The 8,550-nt window shown below is 44.9% G+C and overlaps 1 protein-coding gene across 2 annotated transcripts in view; it reads left to right on the forward strand.

Annotated features, from left to right (window-relative positions):
* Window positions 1–8,226: 8,226 nt before the first annotated feature.
* The window catches only part of RCAN3 (RCAN family member 3), a 38,332-nt gene continuing 38,008 nt past the window's right edge, over window positions 8,227–8,550 (forward strand). For both annotated transcript variants that reach the window (XM_011945603.1, XM_011945604.1), the window contains exon 1: window positions 8,227–8,339. The gene's annotated coding sequence lies outside the window, so the exon portion shown is untranslated. The remainder of the gene's footprint in view (window positions 8,340–8,550) is intronic.

Below are 8,550 nucleotides of genomic sequence, written 5' to 3' on the forward strand. Positions count from 1 at the left end.
CCTGGGCCTCCTAAAGTGCTAGGATTACATGAGTTTTTTGTTTGTTTTGAGACAAGGTCTCAAAACACTGTCACACCCAGGCTGGAGTGCAGTGGTGTAATCATGGCTCACTGCAGCCTTGACCTCCTGGGCTCAAGCAATGCTCCCACCTCGGCCTCCTGAGTAGCTGGAAGCAAAGGTGCGTGCCACCACACCCAGACAATTTTTTTATCTTTTGTAGAGACAAGATTTCCCTGTGTTTACCCAGGCTGATCTCGAACTCCTGGAGCCAAGCAATCCTCTTCCCTCGGCCTCCCAAATGGTTGGGATTACAGGCATGAGCCACCACTCCTGGCCAAATAAAATTTTTAAAACATCTTTATATCAAAAAAAGAAAATTTTCGAAAGGGAAATTATGAGGAGAAAATTTTCAACAAATGTAATCACAGGGTTACTATCCCCAGTGTATAAGATGTTCTTGTGAACAAACAATGCTAATAGTTCAGCAGAAGAATGGACAGAGAACCAGGGCAGACCTCAAATGAAGCACATGAAAAATCAAGATGTCATGTTTGGGAAGGTTTTTTGTTTTTTGGGTTTTTTTTTTTTTTTGCCTATCAATCAGGAAAGGCATTTATAACTAAATACAGTAACAACCTTTGAAATGCATTTTGTCATTTTCCGATTAAGAGTTTTTTTTAAATGTTTGTGCCCCTTGCCTAGTAACTGCTTCTGGGAATCTATGCTGAGGAAATACTCATAAATGCAACAGCATATTTTATATATAAAAGTATTCATTGTATGGTTAATCATGTAAGAGAAAATTGGAATGAAACTTTGATTACAACAATAAGGAAATAATTAGATAAATAACAGAACACACAATGCAATATTATGTAGTCATTAAAAAATTTAAATAGCATTTTAAAGCATAAGATAATGTTTGCAATATGTTAAGTGAAATAGATAGGAGATCCAAATTGGCTGATTAATGGTATACTAATCTTACCCAAAAAATTGGAGAAAAACACTCTATACTAGAATATTGAATAGTGACTCTGAACTCTAAAAATCTAAGACAGTTCTCAGTTAATTTAGAAAGTTTATTTTGCCAAGGTTGGGCCTGGTGCAGTGGCTCACGCCTGTAATCCCAGCACTTTGGGAGGCCGAGGTGGGCAGATCACGAGGTCAGGAGATTGAGACCACCACGGTTAACACGGTGAAACCCCGTCTCTACTAAAAATACAAAAAAATTAGCTGGGCGTAGTGGTGGGCACCTGTAGTCCCAGCTATTAGGGAGGCTGAGGCAGGAGAATGGCATGAACCTGGGAGGCAGAGCTTGCAGTGAGCCAAGATTGCACCACTGCACTCCAGCCTGGGCGACAGTGCGAGACTCTGTCTCAAAAAAGAAAAAAAGTTTATTTTGCCAAGGTCGAAGACACATGCCTGTGACACAGCCTCAGGAGGTCCTGACAACATGACAACATGTACCCAAGGTGTCAGAGCATACTTTGGTTTTATACATTTTAGGGAGTCATGAGACATCCCAACATATGTAAGATGAACATTGGTTGGTCTGGAAAGGCGGGACAACTTGAAGTGGGGAAGAGGCTTCCAGGTCATAGGTAGATAAGAGACAAATGGCTGCGTTCCTTTGAGTTTCTGATAAGCCTCTCCAAAGGAGGCAATCAGATATGCATTTATCTCAGTGAGCAGAGGGGTGACTTTGAATAGAATGGGAAACAGGTTTGCCCTGAGCAGTTCCCAGCTTGACTTTTCCCTTTAGTTTAGTGATTTGGGGGACCCCAGGTATTTTCCTTACACATGACTATCTCTGGATCCTGGGATTGTACGTGATTTGAATTATTTTGATTTATCTTTTTGTTTTCAAATGTTCTATAAAGGCCAAGTCCAATTTTTATGACAAAATTTTAAATATCAAAAATCGACATGACTCATCTCCCAACCAATGTTGGATGTGGTGCTGATAAGAAGTTTCACTCCTCCAGCAAACTATTGGATCGTGTTGCAACTCTCTTCTTGGGGGAATGGCTGACTTGCCAGGAATGGGAGACAAATGAGGGTGTTACCAGGGAGGCAGGTTAATTTAAGGCTCTTCAGGAAAAGGTACCATCTGTGATGCAAATCCTATAGGATATCTAGAGTGTGTGGCAGAACATGAACTAAAATATCCAGCACACCCAGATGCATATTAATGAGTCTGAGATAGAGATCGATCGATTCCTAGAGTTAAAGCAGGCAGGCCTCTAGTTTCCCCTTCTTTATTTCTCACTGCATGCTCTCTCATGCAGCGATTTCTCTCCTCATCAGAAGCAGCTCCGTTTCCTCTCTCCCTTTCACTCCACTACATTTATTGTGCACTTACTACCTACCAGAACCAGATGTTGTTATAGGAGCTGGGAATACATCCATGAACAGACTAATCCCTGCCCGCATGGAACTGATATTCTACTTGGGACTTAGGCATTAAACCAGTAATTGCATAATTATTTTATTAATTACAATTGTGATAGATGCTTTGAAAAAGTACTACAGGGAGCCATGGAATCATTTACGGTGAATATCAGTTGGGATTGTGTTTGGCTGCAACAGACACCTAACAAGATAAAAGAATATTTCTTTACCATATGAAGGCAGTATAGATGGAGGAACCCAGGGCTGGTATGGCAGCTCTGGTGTCACAAGGGATACAGGCTCCTCATCTTTTGGATTCACCATCCTGACATGTGGCTTCCATCTTCAAGATTACCTCCTGGTCCAGAGTGTCTGCTGGAGCTCCAGCCATCGTGTTCACATTGCAGGCTAGAAGAAAGAACTGCAAAAGGTTGGGCCAGGCGCGGTGGCTCATGCCTGTAATCCCAGCACTTTGGGAGCACGAGGTGGGCGGATCACAAGGTCAGGAGTTTGAGACCAGCCTGGCCAACATGGTGAAACCCTGTCTCTAGTAAAAATACAAAAATTAGCCAGATGTGGTGGCGCATGCCTATAATCCTAGCTACTCAGGAGGCTGAGGCAGGAAAATTGCTTGAACCTGGGAGGCGAGGTTGCAGTGGGCCTAGATCACACCACTGCACTCCAGCCTGGGTGATAGAGTGAGGCTCCATCTCAAAAAAAAGAAGCAAAAGGATACCTCTGCCAGCCAAGCCAGCCTCCCTCTGCTCATATCTCACTGGGCAAAAGTAAAATTTCCCTTGTAAACTGATTATAAACCAGCTCATGTTTCCTGAGCATCTGCAATGTGTCTGGCACTTTACATAAACAACTTTGCAAAGCAGGTATCATCGATTCTATTTAACTTTGGGAGGCTGAGGTGGGAGGGTCAGTTGAGCCCAGGAGTTTGAGACCAGCCTGGGCAACAAAAGCGAGACCTTGCTTGTAAATTATAAAAATAATAATTAAAAAATCCATTGTAAATGAGATGAGATGAGAAAAGTAAGGCTTCACAGGCTTAAAGAACTTGCCCAAAAATCACACAACCAGTCAGTGGTAGAGCTGACTTCCTGGAGCCCGTACTCTTTCCATTGTACTTTTCTGCCTTCCCATCAGCAACTAAAAACGAAGCAAGAAAGTTCCTCAGATGTGTCATAGACTATATTTAAAGAAAGGTCACCTTTTTCCTATTTAAAATGCATTAAACAATGCAACCAATTAAAAGAACTGAGATAGATTTGTATAAAAGCAGGGACTCAGTTTGTTTTGTTCACTGCTATATTCCCAATGCCTAGAACCGTGTCTAGTAAACATACTGGCATGGGAAGAACATTCCCATAACCCCTGAATGTTCTGTGCCCCTTTCCAGTTAATCCCTACCCTCAGAAGCAACCGCTATTCTGATGCTTATTACCATATATTAGTTTTGCCTCTTCTTGACTGTCATATAAATGAAATCATACATCTATGCTTTTTGACTTCTTTTGCTCAACAATTGCTTTTGAGATTTATCCGTTGTTTTGTGTATCAGTATTTCATTATTTTTTTTTATTGCTGTGTAGTGTCATATTGTTTGAATATACCATGGTTTTCTTATCCATTCCTCTTATGGGCATTTGGGATATTTACAATTGGAGAACAGTATGAGTAAAGATTTTTTGTCGTTCTGTTTTTGTTTTTGTTTTTGTTTTTGTTTTTTTGAGACGGAGTCTCACTCTGTTGCTCAGGCTTGAATGCAGTGGCACAATCTTGGCTCACTGCAACCTCTGCCTCTCGGGTTCAAGCCATTCTCCCACCTCAGCCTCCCGGGTCACTGGGATTACAGGTGCCCATCACCATGCCTGGCCGTATTTAATTATGTTGCCCAGGCTGGTCTCAAACCCCTGACCCCAAATGATCCACCCACTTTGGCCTCCCAAAGTGCTGGGATTATAGGGGTGAGTCACTGCACCCAGCCAAGATGTTAAGAGCATTCTTGTACCAGCCTGTTTTTTGGAAGACATTTGCCTAGGTTTCTCGAGTATACATCTAGGAGTGGAATTTCTGGGTCATAGGGTAGGTGTACATTTAGCTTGGTAAACTGGCAGTTTCTAAAAAACAGTTGCATCCTTTTACATTCCACCAGCAATGTATGCATGTGAGATAGAGATCTTTTGCCACTTATATTATTTTCATAGCACAGCCCCAAAACAAACCTAATAAAGATTTGTTAGGATATTTACTGTTAAATCTACTCAAATAAGAATAAGAAAATATGAAATGAAATCACCGGTCTGGAAATTCTCCTGAAAGGCAAGAGGTGTGCTACTCGGATCTGTGGCATCATCTGAGAGGTTCTGCTTAAGTTTTCCAGGGCAGTGAAATGCTTAGCAACCTGGGCATAGGTTTCAACGGATTGAGCCACAGGGATCAATTTCTCTTTTTCTCAGCCTGTAACTCAAACCTCACATGAGATGGAGAGGGAGGGAGTGTTAGAAATGTGAAACTGTGTCAAGTTCATTCATAACAAGCATTTATTACCCACCGTGTGGTCATCACCTCGCTAGACATGATGGTAAAGAGGAAGGATGTGGAAGGTTCTGTTCTTGTTCTCAAGTTATCGAGTTGCTTACAATCTAGATGATAGATACAAGATGGCAACTCTTCCTCTGTTCACCATGGAAAGGCTGGTGTTTGTTCTTCTAGATTCTGCCTTTTGCCTTTTCTGTGTTCTATTCTACATGCGCTCCCGGGATCATTTCATCTGAGCCCGTGGTTTCAACTAACTACCGCGCCTCCGTCCCAAATCACTACTCATTGAGCTCACTCCTAGGCTCCAGATGCATGTTTTCCAACTGCTTCCATCCTCAGCTCCTCTCTACCTCTCATAATTTACATACAATTCCTCAGTAAACTGTGTTAACACTGCCTCTGAGATATAGCCAGAATCCTACCATTTCTCATTGCTTCCCCCATCACGACCCTGTCCAAGCCACAGTCATCTCTGGTCTGCACTTGTGGTGATACTTCTTCCAAACCAATATCACTACAGTAGTACTGTTGCCTGCCCTTGATTCATTCCCCTTTCTTTTGGTAATAGCAACTTGAATCTCCTTTGGTGAATGTAACCATCAGCATCCCAGCAGATGATTAATCTAAAGTGGGTTTAGTAAAGGTTCCATACAGATGTGTGGGCAGGGTTGAGGGAAAAAGTAGGTCTGATGGTGTGATACACTGTGGCAGGCAACAGAGGGGAGCCATTATCACCTCCAGGGTGGATAATTCTGGAGGTGGAGAAAGGAGAATTTACTAGAACTAGGAGAGAGTACCTGTGTGAAGAAGGCCAGTTGACAGAAGCTTCAATAAATGCATGTAGCCAACCTGCAGCAACCCAGAAGGGCAGGGGCCAGAGGAATAAAACCCTTACGTTCCTCCTCCTCCAACCCTTGGGTCTCATTTCCAATGTCTTCTATTTGGTGAATTGAACTGTAAGTCAGAGGACAAGGGACCTGTGGAAGCAGTCCATGCAGGTTGGCCTCTTGAGGCTCAAATCAGGAAGGAAAAGGGTGGAGAGTAGATCTGGAAGGGCCAACAGAAATCGTCTAGCACAGGAAGCCAGCTCTCCCCAAATCTCAGCCCATGCGATTTGAGAGGAGCTGTCAGAATGTTCCATGCTCCTTCTCAGGACAGTGGTTTAGTGATGCACAGGTAACACAAGTTAGACCAATGAGATGTAGTCCTGGGACTTTTGTTGACAGCATCAGGGAAAAGAAACTCCCTTTCTGCTGGAAAGGGTGTGATTTGAAGTTGTAAGCAGCCATTCTGCCATCTCATGGGGAAAAGGAAGCCTAAGAATGAAAAGTCAACAGGAAATAGAGTCAAGAAATGGAGAGAAAAGACTTAATCCTGAGGTCATAGTTTAAGCCCCTGAATCCAGCCATGCCTGAAGCCCCAAACTTTTCTGTTATGTGAGTCAATGCATTCCATTTGCTGCTTAACCCAGTCTGAGTGATGTATTCCATGAAAAAAAAAAAAAGAGAATCTTGAATAATACCAGATAATGTGAACCCCGTTCCCTGGCCCATCATGTAGATTGCTCACTTCTTCCTCTGCTTTGTCGGCGCATCGCCAATGTCTCAAATAGTGCACATCTACAATTGTACCACAATCACTGTCTCCCCTATCTGTGGGCTCCTTAGGTGGCGGATCTGTATGGGCCTTACCCGTGCAAGCCCAACACCCGCACAGGGCCTAATACCTCAGGGAAACTCAGTTAAACAAGCTAACCTGGTTGTTTGACTTAGGATCTCTCAAGGCCATTTTTGTGTGTGTGTGTGAACGTGCATCAGCCATCTCCAGGCAGGGCTATGGAATGCAGCCATTTCCAATCTTATGTGATGTGAAAACTCAATTTTTTGGCCAGGTGCAATGGCTCATGCCTATAATCCCAGCACTCTGGGAGGCCAACGCAGGAAGACTGCTTGAGTTCAGGAGTTCAAGACCAGCCTTGGGCAACATAGTGAGACCTCACCTCTACAAAAAATAGAAAAATTAACCAGGCATGGTGGCAGGCACCTGTGGTCCCAGCTACTCAGGAGGCTGAGGTGGGAAGATCGCTCGAGCCTGGATGGTTGAGGCTATGATTGTGCCACTGCACTCCAGCCTAGGCAACAGAGCAGACCTCATCTCAAAACAAACAAAACAAAACAAAAAAACGTCAACTTTTGCAAAAGTTGCTGTGTTAGAGGAATTTAGAGAAAAAAAAATTACTGCAGTCCTTAGGGTGACTTTGACAAAAGAAGCAGTTTGCAATCAATATTAGTTAAACGAATGAAAGTGAAGAACTTAGTTAAGACAAGATGGGGAGCAGGAGCAGCAGGGTTGGAGCCATCAGGAACCACAGAAGCAGCAAGCAGGAAGCAGGAAGGGTGATCTGCTGGGTATACCTCTGTGACGGTGCTGGGCTCAACTGCTGGAGAGCCCTTGGGGTCATAATCCAACCCCGATTCCTCAGTTTACATCTAACAGGGATTAGATGTGCTGTACACATTTTAGTCCATGTTCCTGCCCCATGATGCAGGCACTGAGTGCCTTTGATGTTAACCTTCACTGTGCCTCACTTTGCCTCTGAAAGGCCTTGAGTGGGTAATCAGAGCTGATTTTCTTCTAACTGCACTGCACATTCCTGTTTTTTTTCTTTTGAGACGGAGCCTTGCTATGTTGTCCAGGCTGGTCTCAGACTCCTGGCCTCAACCGATCCTCCCGCCTCAGCCTCCTGAGTTGCTGGGACTATGGGTGCGCACCACCGCGCGGCTACGGGTCCTTGCAGGTGGGAGCTGAGCCCAGTTATTTTTCCTGCTCTGTGATCCTGCTTCTCTCTCTGCCGGCTAAGGGAGGAGACACCAGCTGCCTTCCAAGTTGTGCTCAGGAGCTTTGTCATCATAGTTGTTATTGGTAATAATAATACTTGCCAATGTAAGCCTCGGTTCTACCACTGAAACGCGCTGAACAGTTTAGACCCCGGCTCTTCCCTTTGCCTAATAGTTGTAATCATGTCCCATGGTCTCCTAGGGCGTCGGAGACAAGCAAGCAAGACTGCATGGAAGGGTTTTTACACGAAAAAGAAAGCATTAAACATGTGAATTCTACGACAACGGTAGATAGGGCATAGGGTGAAGAGGAGTAAGAGAAGGAGGGAGAGCGGGAGGAGGGAGAAGAGCACGTGTGGGGAGGAGGGGAGGGGAGGGGGTGGTGTGGAGAAGGGGAAGAGGGTTGTACCCGCCAGGGCGGGACCCGGCCTGTGCCGTCCCACACCTGGTGGTAGCTCCACCTCAGGTACTTGAGGCCGCCTCTCCTCGGGCAATGAGGCGCCGGGAAGTCCCCCGCATCTGATAATATCCGGGCCGCCGGTTGCCGGGAGGTGAACCGAGGTAAACTCGCCGCGCGCTGGGCGCAGTGTACATAGTAACCAGCCCTGAGTAAACGTTCGTCATATTCCTATGAGCTGCTCCGGAGACTGTCCTACGGGGCTAGCAGGAAAAGGAGATCGGCTCTCTCCGCTCCCAGTGGAAAACGAGAAGGTCGCCAGAGGTCCTGTTTTGGGGGGATCTAAAGCCCCCGCCCCAGCGCTACAGCCCAAGC

This window comes from Colobus angolensis, unplaced genomic scaffold, assembly GCF_000951035.1.
Source record: "Colobus angolensis palliatus isolate OR3802 unplaced genomic scaffold, Cang.pa_1.0 Scaffold240, whole genome shotgun sequence".
NCBI lineage: Eukaryota > Metazoa > Chordata > Mammalia > Primates > Cercopithecidae > Colobus > Colobus angolensis.